Source organism: Manacus candei, unplaced genomic scaffold (genome assembly GCF_025592945.1).
Source record: "Manacus candei isolate 608988 ecotype Guabito, Panama unplaced genomic scaffold, ASM2559294v1 h1tg000049l, whole genome shotgun sequence".
Classification (NCBI taxonomy): Eukaryota; Metazoa; Chordata; class Aves; order Passeriformes; family Pipridae; genus Manacus; species Manacus candei.
In genome coordinates, this window is record NW_026138097.1 from 23,328,282 (window position 1) to 23,344,942 (window position 16,661).

Genomic DNA, 16,661 nt, shown 5'->3' on the forward strand with positions numbered 1-16,661 from the left:
CATTTGTAGCAGACCTCAGCAATTTGCATAAATAAAGCTCCTGGAGGGGAAATTAAACTGGAGAAGGTTATCAAACAGGATTTGGAAAAACACTGAGTCACAGAGGTATTGAAGAGGCTGGTGCCCTATTGAAGAGAAGAAGGGACGCATAAAGCACCTGTCAGGGCGAAGGATAGAAATGACAGCAGCTGTGCTGCTGCTGTGATCTGGTTACTCTGTGACATGACTTCTTGCTGACCTCATTGTCTGTCAGGTAGCGTTTGATGTCTTACCTCACAAGTTGCCAGAAAAATGCAAAACTTTCAAAACTGGTTTTGGTATTTATGCTTTTCGTGGTTTTGATATTTATTTTCTTCACTATCATAAAGCTGTCTGTCTTAGAGTTGCACTGAGTAATAAGAAAAAGAGATTGTAGTTGGAAGGTTTGTTCATAGGCACAGGAAGAAATTACACTTGAGTTCTTAAATCTTCACTCATATAATAGTAATTACAAATGAAATATCTCTTTTACTTTGAAATAATATTTACAGAAGAGGGAGGAAATAATTTCTTGACTTTTCCTCTAAGTTTTGATGTTTATATATATATTTCATAACATTGTAGTTCTGTGCTTCTCATCACTGAGGAAAAAATCTGATACTTTCTTTCGATACCATAATATACATTTTAAATATATATCACATTTTGCTCTGAGTGGCATCAGTGAATATCTTCAGCAAGTATACTTCAGTCACTTAAGTAGTTGGCTTTTTGTTGATGAAACTGAGAACAAATCCTTGACATTCTTGTAGTAACATAAAGATAACACTGTCATTAGATTCTTATGCCAGTCTACCTTTCTCAGACAAGTGTTTGGAAGAGGAGTAAAAGAAACACCAGGGATAAAAAGAAAACATTGAGAAAAGAAAGGATAACTCTCAACATGCCAATGAAAATTGATGTTCAAAATATAGGCTAGAACAAGTAACTCAAGAGTGACACTGGATGGAAATTGGAAAAGTGAACACAATGAGTCATAAGAATAAAAACACTCAGTGGGATGTATTACCATTTAATTTATGTGACCTTTACAGCCTGTTAAGAATCACTTTCTGTTTAGAACCATTGATCCATTGGACCTTAATAAATTGATGTAGGACCTCAAGTAACCTTCCTCCTGTGTTCGTCTAAAGTCCTAACCTTCTTATAATTGCTTGCTTTACTGTAAATGAGAATAGGAAGTTTTAAATGCTCAGCATTGCTTCTTCCCATGCTGACATTAGCATTAGTTTGATGCATTTTTCTTGGCAGGTGCAATAATGTTTGTAGCAGTATGACAGAGATTCTGTCTGATAAACCTACCAGAAGTGAGAAGCTGGATGCCATCCTGTAAAAATATCAAAGCAGATTGGGTAAAACAGTAATGCTTTAGCTCCTAGTTAAGTCATGGTATGCTCTGGATGGAAATAGATTTACTTCCCCTGGAGTGATTTTGATAACAGATGGTCAACATTTCCTGTATTGACACTTCCTATAATATTTTTTGCAGAAGGTGTCAGAATATATTGTAGTATGTGTACTCTTCTAGCTGTATCTTTATGGACTTATTTTGTAGCCAGCTTTTGGACAATAGTGTTACTAGAAGATGTAAGATTTAGGTTTTCCTGATGACTTTGTAACCTGAGAAGTGTCCATCACATATACTTTTGTGATCTTCTATATTGTTTCCCTCCATGCAAGAGATTTGAAGAAATCTACTGGTAAAAACATACAGATCATCTGGTTCCTGCTATCCCCAAGAAGTACCTTTATTTAAGATAACTTTCTGTAAGAAAAGAAAAAAAAATGGATGACCTAACCCTGTAAGAAGCAAAGCACCACACAGCTGCTCTCTCACTCCCCCTGCTGTGGGATGGGGAAAAGAAAGAGAAGGGTAAAAGTGATATAAAAGTGACATAAAGAAGGTTTAATAGGGAAAGCAAAAAATGAATTGAGGGATTCTGGTATGTTATGCCTCTAGTGGGATTAAGTGTGAGATTTCTTTGCTTTTTCTGTAGCTGATCAAAAAAATTTAAAGTATTAATTGTTTTAGAGAAGTATTTTGTGTTTGTCCAAGCTCTTAATTGCTAGTGTCAAAACCTCAGTTATTTGCTGCATGCATCTCTATATATTTCACATATGGAGATTTGAAAGGCTTTGCCTTTAAATACGCAGAATATCAAACTCCTGTTGTCCTAAGAAGACCTTTTTTCAGGGCAGCTTTTACAGGGATCTGGGTGGTATATAGATCATTATCTTTTCATTTATGAGGATGGAAGTCTGTTTATAACTGAGCTGACAGTTTGTGGACATTATTGACTCAAAAAATTCGAATTAGAGAATTATTTTTTGCAGTCTCCTCGTGGTTACCCATTTGTGATCTTTACAAGGGAGATTTCAGTTGCTGTTCTAGACATCTGATAAGTTTACAGAAGAATATTCTGTAGAGAAAAATGTGTATATGTTGCCTAGGACAGTATTTATCCTTCAGAAATTATATAAAAATATTGCATATAATATAGCACAAGGAAGGATTAAGGCCCTGTAAAAACACTCTATAACACTTCTAGTAGTTTTTAAACTTCAAAGATCAATACATCATTAACCACTGGTAATTCCTTTCAGTTTGAAAAAATTACTGTTGTTTAAAAAATCCCTTAAGTTAAATTATAAGCTGTTTGTATTGTAATGAAACAGTCCCTTGTTCTAAAAAAAACCCCACAAATAACTCCAAAAAACAGAGACTAGATGGTAATAGACAGGCATAAATTATTCTAGTATTCTAAATGGCTTGTATTTCTCTTGTACAATTCTTATTCAGTCACATTAATTACAAATAAACAGGGTTTTTTTCACACAGAAATATGTTTTGACTCCTAACTAACTTTTGATCACAACTGAACTATAAGCATTGTTTCCAATTACAATAGTAATTTATTCATCTTAGATTAAAAATAGAAAAAAAAGAGACAAAAAATGTTGTAAATATTGCATGCATCATGAAATAATTACTTATATAAAACCACAGAATTCACTCTACAACAGGTATATTGTTATAAATCATTGAGTTTTACTGGGATAAATATAATCCTACACCAGTATTGATTTTATAGCTGACAGTATTTGTGGAAATACATAATTTTAATTAAAACTATTTGTTGCTTAACAATGGAAGGAATTGGATAAACCTATGAAATATGAATTCATTTTCACTTTGACCATGGCAGTTACCTTGCAGTAATACAGTATTCTTAAGCTGTGAGGTAGCCTGTTTTAGTTGTTTGCTTGCTAGCTAAATGTGACAACATATACACTGTTTGCATTTTGTTTTCTGACTGCTGTGGGTGTAGTTGGAGAATCATTGGAGCAAAATAGCAAGACTCATTGTCACTTTGCATAGAGGTAAAGACCCTGCTTAGTAGAGCCCCTTGCAGCTTTGCATTTTCAGCTTGGACTAAAGAGCTGTTAGGCAAAAGATTGTCTTGCTTGATGGGACAAGGGACATGCAGGGCTGGTTAATATTGGTTGAATAGCTAATATTGGTTGCTACTTTATGAAGGTCCAGCAGACATGTAAAAGGAATCTGGGACTGTAGTCATAGAGCAAAAACAATGGAAGGGAGGAAGGGAAGGAAGGAAGGAGAGGGAGAGGAAGGAAGGAAGGCAGAACAAATTAAGCACACTTGATTGGAGGGGACTTATCAGAGAAACAGAATACAAATGGGTTTCCTTGAAATACAAAATTGAACTGAATGAAAAATAAAATATAAATCAAAAAGTAAAACAAAGCCTTGATTATTTTTTCCAGTTTTCTCTTGGTTTCCGTTCAGAAGAGATTTTTTTCTATCTTCATATAATATTCCAACTACTATATACTTTGCTGAATAAGTATCCCTATAGCTGCAAACTTTATATATGCAGACATACTTATATGCATAGAAAGAAAACAAACAAGCAACTGTACCCAGAACCGGATAACTTTAAATTTTATCAGCCATTCAACCACCTCTCAGATAGCACTTACAATAAAGCCTTAACTGTCTGAAGAGCTCCAGTTTTATAATCTCAGTTCCAAAGCCTTTCATGAAATTGTCTCAGAGAATTCAGATGAAGAAGAAACCAGCTAACACAAAAAATCTATCAAAAATTCCAATTCTATCTATACACTTTAAAACTTTTTTTTCTCCTTTATGTTATTCTTAGTTCCTGATAATTTTAGCAAATAATTATAGGCCCTTATTTTACTTGTATGACTATTTTCTTCATTTCCTCCAATATTCATTTTTATCCAGGAAGAGAATTTCTTCTTTCTCTTGACTGAAATGGATGAAAACTTTCCAACAGGTGCTCGTTTTAGATAATACATTTAGATAATAATATAGGTGCTGTCGGGGCTCTGTGTTACCCGCCAATTGCCAATTCACTATATTACAGTGTTCCAACTTAGAAGTCAGGTTGGCCAAAAACTGTTGTGTTTCAAAAAGGTAACATGTCACCAAAGTGAACCTTACCTAAGTTCTCACCTCCAAATCATTTTATAAATACCAAAAGCCAAAAAAAGTTTAAGAATTCCTTTTATTGTCTGAATTAATTGTCCGTAGTAAAGAAATCGTGTACAAAATTTCTTGAATTTTCTGCAAATGATGCTGAAACCTCATTCTTTTTATTACAGAGTATTACAAAATAAAGCTAATTTACTCTGCATGTGTTACTCTACGGCATTCTCTCACCAAAAAAACCCAAACAAACCACAAAACAAAAACCAGAATATTTTCAGTTTAATACAGTCTGTTGGATGATTGCTTCAGACTGTTTTAGAGCAATACTAGTGGTCACTGGGGATGGGGAAATGAAGAAGGACAATGGTTTCTGTCAGAAGGAAACTTGTTCAGGTGTCCAGAAGTTTAGAACATTTCAGTTTTCAAGTACCTGAATAAAACAAAGTGGTTAGCTGGAAATTTATGGGTAACCGGACCTTTTTGTGTTACATAAACTAGGTCGCGCAAGTCTCAAAATATGTGCCTTGGAAATTATTGAGGAAAACTTGTTCTATTCCATTTTTTGGTTTGGTTCCTAGAGATACTAATTGGTGTTGCAAGCAGAAAGCAAGAGCAGGGAGAGATTACCAGAATGTAACATTGCCAGAATATAGTAAAGACTGTAATATAACATTCTACCTGACTTTGATTTTTCTTCTTCTGAGGTCTTTTTGAACTACATGTTTACTGGGCAGCTGTCATACCATCTTACCTCTTTTTCTGTGTTTCATCATCTATGAAAAAAGTCTACAGTGTGGAACAATTTCAGTGAGAGGGTGATGAGAGATCCTAAGACTTGGTGATCAGAACAGTCTTCTGGAGAGGAATGGCCTCAGTTAACATCTCTGACTGATTAGCTGCCATCTGTACTGATTTTGAGAATGATTTTGGACTTAATGAAGTTACATTTTGGAGAGAAAACATTCTGAGGGGAAAAACAAAATAAAAGTCCTACCTTTTAAATAATCCTACTTTCTTTTATTAGCAGTTTTCAAAGTTTGTATTTTACAATATTTAACCATGTCTTAATGCTGTGACATAAGACAAATTGGAGGAAAAGAAATTGCAATACCACAACTATAGGTGAGATGCTTGTTCGTTTGTTTGTTTTTTTTTTTTTTTTAATGAACTCATGGCCATGCTGATAAATTCAAAACTTAAATTCAACACCTCAGATCTTTTCTCTTGGATCTGTCATCTTTCCTCCTTCAAGCAGTCTTTGCAGACCACAAGAAAACATCTCCGATGAATTCCAAGGCCTGGGTAATTTCCCAGACATTCTCTAGTTTTCTTTCCTTTACAGCCCTTTTAAGAACAAGTTTATCTATGATCTTATGGGATTATTCCAGGCTTTCTTAAGTCAAATCACTACATTAATTCACTTTGAGTTATGCTGGAAGATCTTTACTTTCCAAGGTGAAACAAGTAAATATGCACATATACCACTAAGGGACAATAATTCCTTTTAATTTTTACCACGAGTCAGGCTTTATTCTTTGCTACTTGGCCCCCCTCCTTGAAAATGTTATTACTCTTGAATATCTTCATGCCTTACACCATAGATGTTGCTACTTGCTGCTAAGGAAGGTTTGGGCCTGGGAAAGGAGATACAGGTTGTTGATTTTCTACAGTCTTTTTTCTTGCTTCTCACTCTCCACTTTGTCCTATTTATCAATATATGCCTTATTTAACTATTGATTCTCCAGACACCTGGATCATGCTTAGACCTTCAGGATGCAACTGCTCATGCACTAATTACAAATGTCCTGAATTTACCTTATATCTCACATCTCTTGAAGACAAAGGCTGCTCATGCTTATCCACATAGCTTGACTCAACATTTCATCTGAGACACAGGTTTCTTCACTTAGGACAGCAAAGCAGACAGTGTTCCTATGGATTAGGAAGATTCTGTTTGTTGTTATATTTTGTAGTTGCTCATCAGTCCACACTCAATTATATCAATACTCTATTACTTGAGTTATGCAGCTATAACAACTTCAGTGTATTTATAGCTCTTCAGAGCATAGCTTTATCCTATGTAGGATAAAGCTAGGGAGGAGTTTACTATTGTTTTCTTGTCTACCACACTCTCTTCTTACTGAGCAGCCAAATGATTTAACTTGACTAATACTAAATCTATTACTATTCATGTATTAATGACCTCATGAAACAGGCTTGAAATGGGGTACATAACTACAGGATACAAAATAGAAGCCTCGCAGAAGAGGATAAATGAAGGACCACTCAGTATTGTATCCTGAGACTTCAAAAGATGCAATTTGACTTCTTGCCTGTCACATGCTTGCTATACACTCTCAGATGATCTAGAATAATAGCATAATATTTTATTATGTGTTCTGTAGAGTAATAGAAAAGCTTATATTCCTTCTCTGCATCATAGATGAAGCACTAATGAATGTCATAAAGATTGCTAGTGTTGCTGTAACTGTAATTATTCAAGAAGTTACAGTAGAGGTATAGCATTTTTAATAAAGTCAAAATATTTTACTAGCCTCTCTTGCTGTATTTGGAAAAAAAGGAAACCACAAAACAAAACATTCTTTCAGGCATACAGGATGTTTTTTGGTTCTGAAATAGAAAAAGTGGATTTTATACAGAAGTTGAAGAAGTTTTTTAATTTCAATTAGAAAGCTACATTACATTAACTCTGTAAATAAAGAATGCATATATGCATATATAGTTGTCCCCAATGAAATAGATTGTTATGAAAATAATATTTTAGAGAATAACAAGAGAGATTTAGCTCTCAAAGAAATGAGAGGTTTAGTTAGTTTGTAATCTGCAGACATGGAAGTTAAAAAGGAAGGGAGAGAGAATATAATGCTCCATAAAACCAAAAATTCAGTTGAGTTAATTGTTTTTGGCTTCCAGATGAGTTTTGAAGTTCTGTTACAGGTTTGTCTTTGAAGGTGTTTTGTTGGTTTCCCTTGAAAATCAGGAGAGAAAGGTGAAATTATCGTTCTGAAAAAAATGTCACTTGTGGCACCTGGACGCAAATTGTGGCACCTCGACCAATTAGCCATGCAAGTTTGTTTCCAGTGCAAAGTGGTTGCTGATTTCCACCCATGTATTTCACAGAAAAGCATACATCACAGTGTGTGAAATGTGTTACATTACGGGAAGGAAAAAAAACCAAACCAACCAAACTAAAAAAAGGAGAATTCAGTTATCTAGTTCTCCAGAGGAGTGTTCTTGTTGAAAAGAGTCCCTCTTCCCATTATTGAGGTGGGTATTACAAATGTTTTTCTGCACATTGATTTTTTTTCCTGAAATAACTTTTAAGTATGTATTTTGTCAAGAAGTGTTCTACATAGATCATATTTGGACAGGAAAAGTAAGCATGTCTTTATTTGACTTTCATCACAAATTCAGTGATGGTCTTCAGGCTATCTCTGCAATAGTCCTATATTATTACTGCTTTCTCAGATGCTATGGTCAACATCAAAAAATTATAATATACAGAAAATCAGCAAACCAACATATATATATATATCTGTATAGCTGTCAACCATGAAAGATATATCAAAAGAAGTTGTACTATACAAACATGTTCTTAAATGTCAACAGGTTTGCCCAGTGAATATTTCTGAAATCCACAAATTTAACAGACTTTTCCAACTTAGCTTGCTATTATGTTGGCCTAACCTCTCTTGCCTTGAAAGCTGAGATGCTAACAGAGATTATATAAAGCATAGAACTCTACAGATATTGCAGAAGGCATTCAAAACACTCTTGATCCAAGTGTGGACTGCAGGGTCAGACCATGCGTAATTTAATTTATCTGATCAATGTCTACCTCTATTTTTTTATACAGCAATGTTGGTATATGTATAAATAATGTTTTCTAAGCATAAAAAGCACTCCTGAGTGTAAGTGTAATTATAGTACAGGTGGAGTTTTATAGTACACAGAAAGATTCTCAAGTGAAAATTTCCTTGCCTCCAAAGTTTCTAATTGTTTCGTGCCCATCAGCAGTTTATAATGTCCATATGCTACTTAAGAGCAGATATCCTTTTGCAATACTAGGCAACACACATCATTTTCATTACTTAAATATGCAAAAAGATGAATTTCTATTATATGAATCACAGGTCTTTACAGTTAATTCTGCTGTAAACCTAATTTTGAAAAGATGTTGCTTGCAGCCTGATGTGTACGATTTTAAAGCAAGAATCACTTGGGAAAATGCAGGATATGATCTTCTAATTAGCTCTTCATGCATACCTCATACAACAAACAGATAGTTTCACATGGAAGAGGTAATAGCAAATATTATATTACCTAAATTGAAAATACGATGTACAGTACTTCATCTTGTTCCAATGCACTGTAGTTGGTACAATGTAGGGCACAAAAGGCTACAGATTATTATACACTATAAATATATATGGTATATTCTTAGGAGGTTTGTTATCATGGTTTGACATTTATAACAGCTTACGGCCAAGTTATAAAGCAGAATCTAAAATTCTGACTCACTAAGGGTGAAGAAATTATGATCATTTGATCCAGACACACTAGACAAGTATAATAAATGATGTTAACATTCCCTACATTTTTTTTTTTTTTGTAATGTCAGGTCATCCTGGTCCAAGAAACTGCAGTCACCTCATAAAAGGACTTCTTTCCTGTATAAATTGAGAACAATACAAAAAGCCATACCAGGACTTCTTAGTGTTATAAAATTATTATAGAGTAATTGAACACAAGATGAAATTCTATGCACTTTAAGAAATATTTGCAGGAAAAAAATCAAATGCATTGCAAATGTACCTTTATATCCTTCAATATTTTTCTTAAATACCAAATATAACATTCATGAAATTTGTGAATAACATAGTGCATTTTTTAGTGTTTATAGCTTTATTCTAATAAATGTGGAAGTTAAAATCGTATGCTTCAACAAAATTTCTTAAAATATGATCCTCCCATTAGTTTCAACTGTGAGTTTTCATGAGAAATGGTTGCTTCCATTTCTTCCTGATTGCTAAGAAAGAGTGTAATCCTTCTGCTATCATCTAATTAGCAGGAATGTGACTATCCATGCTGCAGGCACAGGCACTAACACAAGTTTGAGGAGCCACTGTGTAGACATCAATGAACACTTTATTAAATTACACAGTTTTCTAAGCAGGCACAGTCTCTCAATGCCCCAATTCTTTATGCTTTAGTGAACTGGCTCTGCTCTCTGAAGCTGTAAGGTTTCAGCCTGAGCTGAAGATATAAACTCCTGATGAGATTAGAGTGAGTTTTTAGATATTTGGCATGCTTCTGTGCTTATTCTTTTCTCTAATAAGGCTTAGAGTTTGCTGGCAGGTGAAAGCATTGGATAGCAAAGGCTAGGAGATTTAAAAATCCACCTGCCCTGAAGGAAAAGAATGTCTTTTTGGTAACTGTTCAGCATTATTCTTCATAATTCATCCCGGTCAGGAAAACAGTTCAGCACAAGTAGAAGGACTATTAAGTCACCAGTTCTAGATACTCAGTGATCTCTCTGGTTTTGTTCTTGGCAAAATTCAGACAGAATTTTCTGCTATTTTTATTTCCAGAAAAATCGTGGTCTGTCAAAGATGGAATGTAACAAACAAGCAAAAGAAAATGGGGTGTTAACAAAATCTTTTCAGCATATTCTTTTGTCTAAATTACAACAAGATAGTGATGGAATTAGATTTAATTTCGATGATAAGTTACCGTTTTCTTCTTCAGAGGAAGAAAACAACATTCTGGAGCTTGTTCACTGCTTCACTTCAGAACAGGTCATTGTCCTTCTCTCCACCATCACTCTCTTCTACCCTTCACCTAGTACGCATGCTAAATGTCCCAACAGGTTTTTTTAATTGTGAGAGGTATTTTATGTTTGTTTTGGTTGGTTGGTTTTGGTTTGGTTTGCTTTTTTGTTTGTTTTTGAAAAGGAAGGAAGGAATCAAAAGTGAGAAGCTAGCAAGCATAATCAAATACTAAAATATATGAAGTAGAGGACTATTTTTTGTAAAAGAAAAAAGTCTGCTAATGGAATTTGGATGTTTTAGAAAGCAGCATGGTCATGGGCTAAACACAAAGGGAATAATCATTTAGGTAGAAATACATGGGATGAATTCATGGTGGAGGAGGTAAGAGCTAAATTTACTATCTGGGAGAGCATAGCAGGCAATTTAAAGGATAAATACAACTACAAAATCTTATGGAAGGAAACTCAGAGGACTGGTGGCACCTTATCTAAATGGGGGGGAACCATGTGTCTAGGACTGTATCATTTGATGTGGAAAAGCATGTTCTACTGGCTGGCAAGCAAGAGAATTTAAGTCACTTTCAAGCCACACAAGTAAATCTACAGCTGCTTTTGAGATGAAGTCAGATAAATGGAAAAGGTGCAGTTGATCTGGAAAGAATGATACTCACATATAGGAGAATAGGGTGGCCACTGGTAGCAAGGGTACCAGATGTAGAAAGACATAATGAAAAGAAATAATGACATGGAAAAAGAAGGGATAGATTTCTATGGGATGGAGCTTGAAAAGAACTTGAGGAATACTCTGGTTATACTGTCTGCAGGCAGCCCATTTCTGAAAACAGTTTTCTCAGACTGTTCTTCCAATCCTTCAGCCACACCTCATTTCAGCTGCCAAATAATCCTGCAAATATATAGGAAGATTTTCTTGCTTAGCCTAAATCACCATGGTTGTGAGTGAAGTCAATTGCTTATACTATCTGTAGTGTGCATTGAGAATAATTTCTTATTCTCAATAGTATTTCTGAAAACTACAGTCCTACCACCTTTGTCTATTATTCTTTCTGTAGACTGAGTAAATAGGTGTAGTTCTTGCCTCAAAAATAACATTTTTGTTCCTAAACATTTTACTGCTAGCCTGATTTCTAATAATTTACATGTTATAAATAATTAGATGTGTGTTCAATTGTGGACACAGAATTTGAAATGAGGCTGAGTTGAGAGGAAAGATTATTTCATACTCCTTAAACTTCTTAAGAATCATATTCCTATCCACATTTCTTCTTTCCCTTTTTTTTTTCTTTTTTTTTTTTCTTTTTTTTTTCTGTTTTCTTTTTTCTGATAAGGGATAAAAATCCCACCATATTGAGATTGTTCAGAACTATTATACTCTTTTTCTCCATTATTTTCTTCAGAACTGTGCCTAGGTAGTTGTTGGGAGAAGAGGGTTAAAACTGGAAGAATGGTAAGGAGGATGGTAGATTCACTCAAGTGACCTTGCAGTTGGAATTGCCAAGGCCTGGACAATAACAGTGTGGGAAACCCCATGTGTTACACCTACTGCTGTTTATCCTCTGTCTGTTTTGAGTAGAATTTCTGTGTAGAGATAACGTAGGTGTTTTGAGAGACATAGAGGCGCTCTCATGGACATTCCTGGGCTTCCTGTTTTGGGAGAGAGAAGATCAAGGGTCAGAGATGATAAAAAAGCAGAGGAGATCACAGCATGATGGTATACTACCCATGCAAGGGCCCTTGATAAACTAGTGCAAATAGCAGACCCTCTAGCATGGACTAAGCCTAACATTACCACTTGTGGGTCTCCATCTGGGTACTGCTTTGGGATCCTCTGGTTACTGAGGTAATGAAATAAAATTACTCTTTGTATGTCACCCATGGTTTTGTGGTTGTTCTGGCTGCCTGCCTGTGTCAACTCAGACAGCAGTTTATTGTTATGCTATGCAACCTATAATGATCTTTCCACTCTTTTTTAAATCATACCCTGCAAATTTCAGATATTTTCTTTCTTTCTTTCTTTCTTTTTTTTTTAATTTGAGGTTTTTATTTAATTCAGCTTAGAGGGTTTGTGCAGACTCTATATTTGTTCATCCAAATTATGCAGAGAAATACTGGGTAGCTACCAGGACCTGTGAAACTTAACTCACTATATGCAATCAGATAGGAAAGAATCATCTAGAAGGGAACAAGGTGCCACACATGATTAAATGATATAGGGACCTCACAGGGTACAGAAATTATAAAGTTTCATATAAATTTCATGTGTCCACAAGTCACCTACCATTTGTCAGCCCTGCTCTCATAACCTCTCCTCCAAAATTTTAGTGACAAAGATAAATTTAAGTGTACATGTAGAGAACCACCATAATAGTGTCCTCTCAATGTCTTGCTGTGAGAAAAAGAGAGTTCATCATATGCAGAGAGTTAAGAATCATTGTTAGGTATCTGAGTAATCTAATTAATAAAGAAAAGCCTCATTAATAAACAGACAAATTTTTTATGCAAGATAACCTAGTAATATCTTCTGCCTTTTCTGTGCTCTTCTGCTCACCATTTCAATGTTGCACTATATCTTAAGCCTGAGGGTTTCATTCTTCCTTAAGAAGACCAAGGAAGGATTGTGGTGAAGCACCCAGAAATCTTTACAGGGTGGAGGACTGTATTCTCCACAGCAAGGGAACTGGGAGGAGGTAAGGTTTGATACTTTCTTCCTCTTCAGTTTATTATCTGCTTGGAGTTACTTTTTCCAATTTTTTTTTGCATTTCTGTTTGCCTAAGTACAGTTTTGGATATCCAGTTACTGAACTACCATTGGAAAAAATATAGAATCCTTAGCCTTCTACTTTGAAGTCAATGTACTGCATGATAACTTGGGGGTGGAGGGATGTTTAATAACAAATAGGATTTGTAGTATATAAATATTCTTAAAAATAAGGCATAATGTCGTCACTCAGTTACGACTAGGCTTTGCAAACGAAGATCTGGGAAGGGCTCTATCCACATTTACTACAAGCACACTGGTGGCTGAAGAGGCCAATGCGAAAAAGACTGAAAATCAAGCTGAGAAAACAAAGGCAAAGGAAATCTAAAAAAATTGTGATGTGCAGCATTTCCTTTGTCTTTGTTTTCTCAGCTTGATTTTCAGTCTTTTTCCCCATGAATTATGAAAACAACATGGAAAACACTCCTTTGAGAGAATTATTTTTGATGATTGGGAAATATGATTAGTATTAGTAATTATAATACCTAATTCCTGAAATGTTAGTTGCTGAGTTTTTTTTAGTTTAGCATTGGGCTATGCATATTTAATTTAAATTCCTAACAGATCAAGGGTTGTAGGATTTCATAAAGAGGACTGAATTCTGAAGTTCAAAGGTATAGCTGACTATTTTGCAAATCGTTATAATTTAATAACTTGAAGTGCGGTCACTGTGGTGTATAAGGGTTCTACTTCAGGCTATGAAATAAGCAGCTTATTGACAATTTACCAATTATCTCCTTATTTCAGAACTAAGCAATTAAATTATGAATGACTTCAGATTACTTCATTGGGATATAATACAAAAAGCAGTGAACATAAACCTGTAATACAAGGAATAACGAGATTAGAATCCATTAAGAATTGATCATTTGACAGAGCTAATTTGTCTGTTTCAAGTACTTCTAAAAATATTCATAAAATGTATTGTCTTCTTTTTCCCTTAAGGATAACTTACACTAATAGGTTACACTTACAGATGGAAATATTTGTTGTGTTTTGAATTAGAGTCTTCTGTAAAGGTGTCTTTTTAAAGTACTTGCTTCATCACACTATTCTCTAAAGCATTAGAACTTTACTTCTGGTTTTGATAAAGAGATGGCAAATAAATTAAAGCAACTAAATTAGCTGAGTTAAAGGTTCTTCTGGGGCTTATTGAAAATGCAGCTTTTTCTGCACTTAACTGACTTCCTACTTCCATTTTTACTGGTTTGTTAAATAGTTCCTATTATTTCAAAACCTAGTCAGAGTTTTGAATTTCATTTCTGACATCATAAGCCAGGAATCAGAGTTCTGTTGAAATAGAGAGGTACCTTACTAAGTTGCCTACTTCAAGGAAGAACCAAAATGGTAGGAATTGCGTTTCATGGCTGATAGCCGTAGGAAGTTTGGCTGTAAGCTGATGGCTTACTATGACAGAAGGTCTGTAGCCTGTGGTGGTAACTCTATACTGGTGGCTGGAGAGGGACCAAAAATTTAGGGAAATGGGGCAGAAAATAAGAAAAGTTTCTCACAGTGGCTGTATATAAGAATAGCCCTACTGGTATCAACTCTGCAGAGCAAGAATAAAACAAGAACAAAACACACTCTGGTGCCTTCCATTGTAATAAAATTAAATGTCATTCTCCTCATAAAATTCCAATGTAGTTTAACCTAATTTTTCAGGAAGCATCTTCAGTTCCAAAAATATATGTCTTTTGTACAAACAGCAAAAAGGGCCAAAAGACAAGATTAGAGCTGTGAATAGATAATGTCTCCCAACTGAAACAGAAATGGAGAAAACAGGAATAGCATTGCATAAGTATCTTTCCTTAAGCAAGCTTTTTGAAATGTCAAAAATTAAAATTCAGTTCAAGTTTGACCAAGGTTAAATACAGAAAAAAATTCTTAAATGGCAGCTATCCCAAGTAAATATTTTTGTTCAAATTTTCTCTTCGCAAGAAAAAGAGCTTTACTAAAATTTCTTTATCAAAAAAAACAAACAAACAAAAACCAGAAAGCAAACAAACACAAGCTTTTGGTCTATATTAAAGTTACTACTTTAAATTTAGTTCTGATGAATTCCAAAAACAACTATACATTAATGTCAAAAAAACAGACAAAAAGAGGACATAATTTAATATAGAAATAGCATCCCTAGTGTAAAAGATCAGTCTCCTGGTGTTACCAGTAAATGGAATTCTGAGATGTGCATTATTTGAGGCATTCATGGCCCTTTATACAGCTGTTAAATCTTATGAGTTTCAAACTGTATGAAGTATGTTTTAATATTATTGGGAGGGGGAAGGTTGCAAGACTGAGAAGCAAAATATAGTATTTTGCAAATTTTGCTAAAATTACCTTTGAAATCAGGGGAGGTTTAAGTTAGATATTAGAAAAAGCTTCTTCACCCAGAGGGTGGTTGAGTCTGGAACAGGCTTCCCAGGGAAGTGGTCACAGCACCAAACCTGAAAGAGTTGAAGAAATGTTTGGATGATACTCTGGGGCACATGGTGTGACTCTTGGGGGTGGTCCTCTGCAGGGTCAGGACTTGGACTCGATGATTCTTATGGTTCCCTTCCAAGTCAGCATATTCTGAGATTCTGTGATTCTGTGGATAGAGTTGGAGCAGCATTAAAACTTTTTTTTTAAGTTCTGAGAGATATAGAAGTGATCAACTTGTGGAAAGTAAGTACTGCTTACTGGTTTGAAAATTGTTACCTGAAAGCTCATGGCGAAATTATTAATAGTTTCAATGATGATTGGTATATCTCCTAGAGATTGTTCCAAGAAAATTCATTAAAAATAATACAAAACCAAAAACCTGTATAAAGAAGCACAGTTAGGCACAATGTTCCTCCGTAGTAAGTTTAATATAATTTAGAAGGATATTACACAGAAATATGGAACCTTGGATATATCTGATAGATTTTAGAAAGCTTTAATTTTTTTTTCCCCCTTATTTCTTTTCTATTTTGGGAAAAATTCAAGAAACAGACTTCTGGAAGAAAAACTAGAGGGAGATTTGAGGAGAAAGACTGATAAAGTAGTTTCATTTTAAACTATTTAAAGCTATTTAAACAGTTTCAAGTATTTTTAAAAAATACTTGAAGCCAGCAAAACTATTAAAATTCTTCTGAATTCTCATACCCTCTTCTAAGACAGTTTTTCTGAAAAAATTTAGACAGTTCTCCAAGGAATTAAAGGAAAAAAAAAAACAATAAGCAATCACACAGCACCTACAGGATGGATAAGGGATCAGACCCAGACAGCACAGGTTTAGGAGGGGTAGATCCTGCCTGATCAACCTGATCTCCTTTTATGATCAGGTGACCCACTTGGTGGATGAGAGGTAGGCTGTGGATGTGGTCTACCCGGACTTCAGCAAAGCCCTTGACACCATCTCCCATAGCATTCTCCTGAAAAAGCTGGCAGCCCACGGCTTGGACAGGGGCACTCTCTGTTGGGTTAGGAACTGGCTGGAGGGCCGGGCCCAGAGAGTGGTGGTGAACCGTGCTGCATCCAGTTGGCAGCTGGTCACTAGTGGTGTCCCCCAGGGATCAGTGTTCGGACCAATCCTGTTTAATATCTTTATTGATGAT

The 16,661-nt window shown here is 35.1% G+C and overlaps 1 protein-coding gene across 5 annotated transcripts in view; it reads left to right on the top strand.

Moving 5' to 3' along the window:
- LOC127476457 (cadherin-10) overlaps positions 1–16,661 on the top strand; it is a 97,914-nt gene that overhangs the window by 23,287 nt on the left and 57,966 nt on the right. The window contains exon 2 of one of the 5 annotated variants that reach the window (XM_051799399.1): positions 12,901–13,012. The exons of 3 other annotated variants lie outside the window; for them this stretch is intronic. The gene's annotated coding sequence lies outside the window, so the exon portion shown is untranslated. Of the gene's footprint in view, positions 1–12,900; positions 13,013–15,679; positions 15,748–16,661 lie in introns of those variants that run through there. One more of the 5 variants, XM_051799400.1, reaches the window with a different exon arrangement.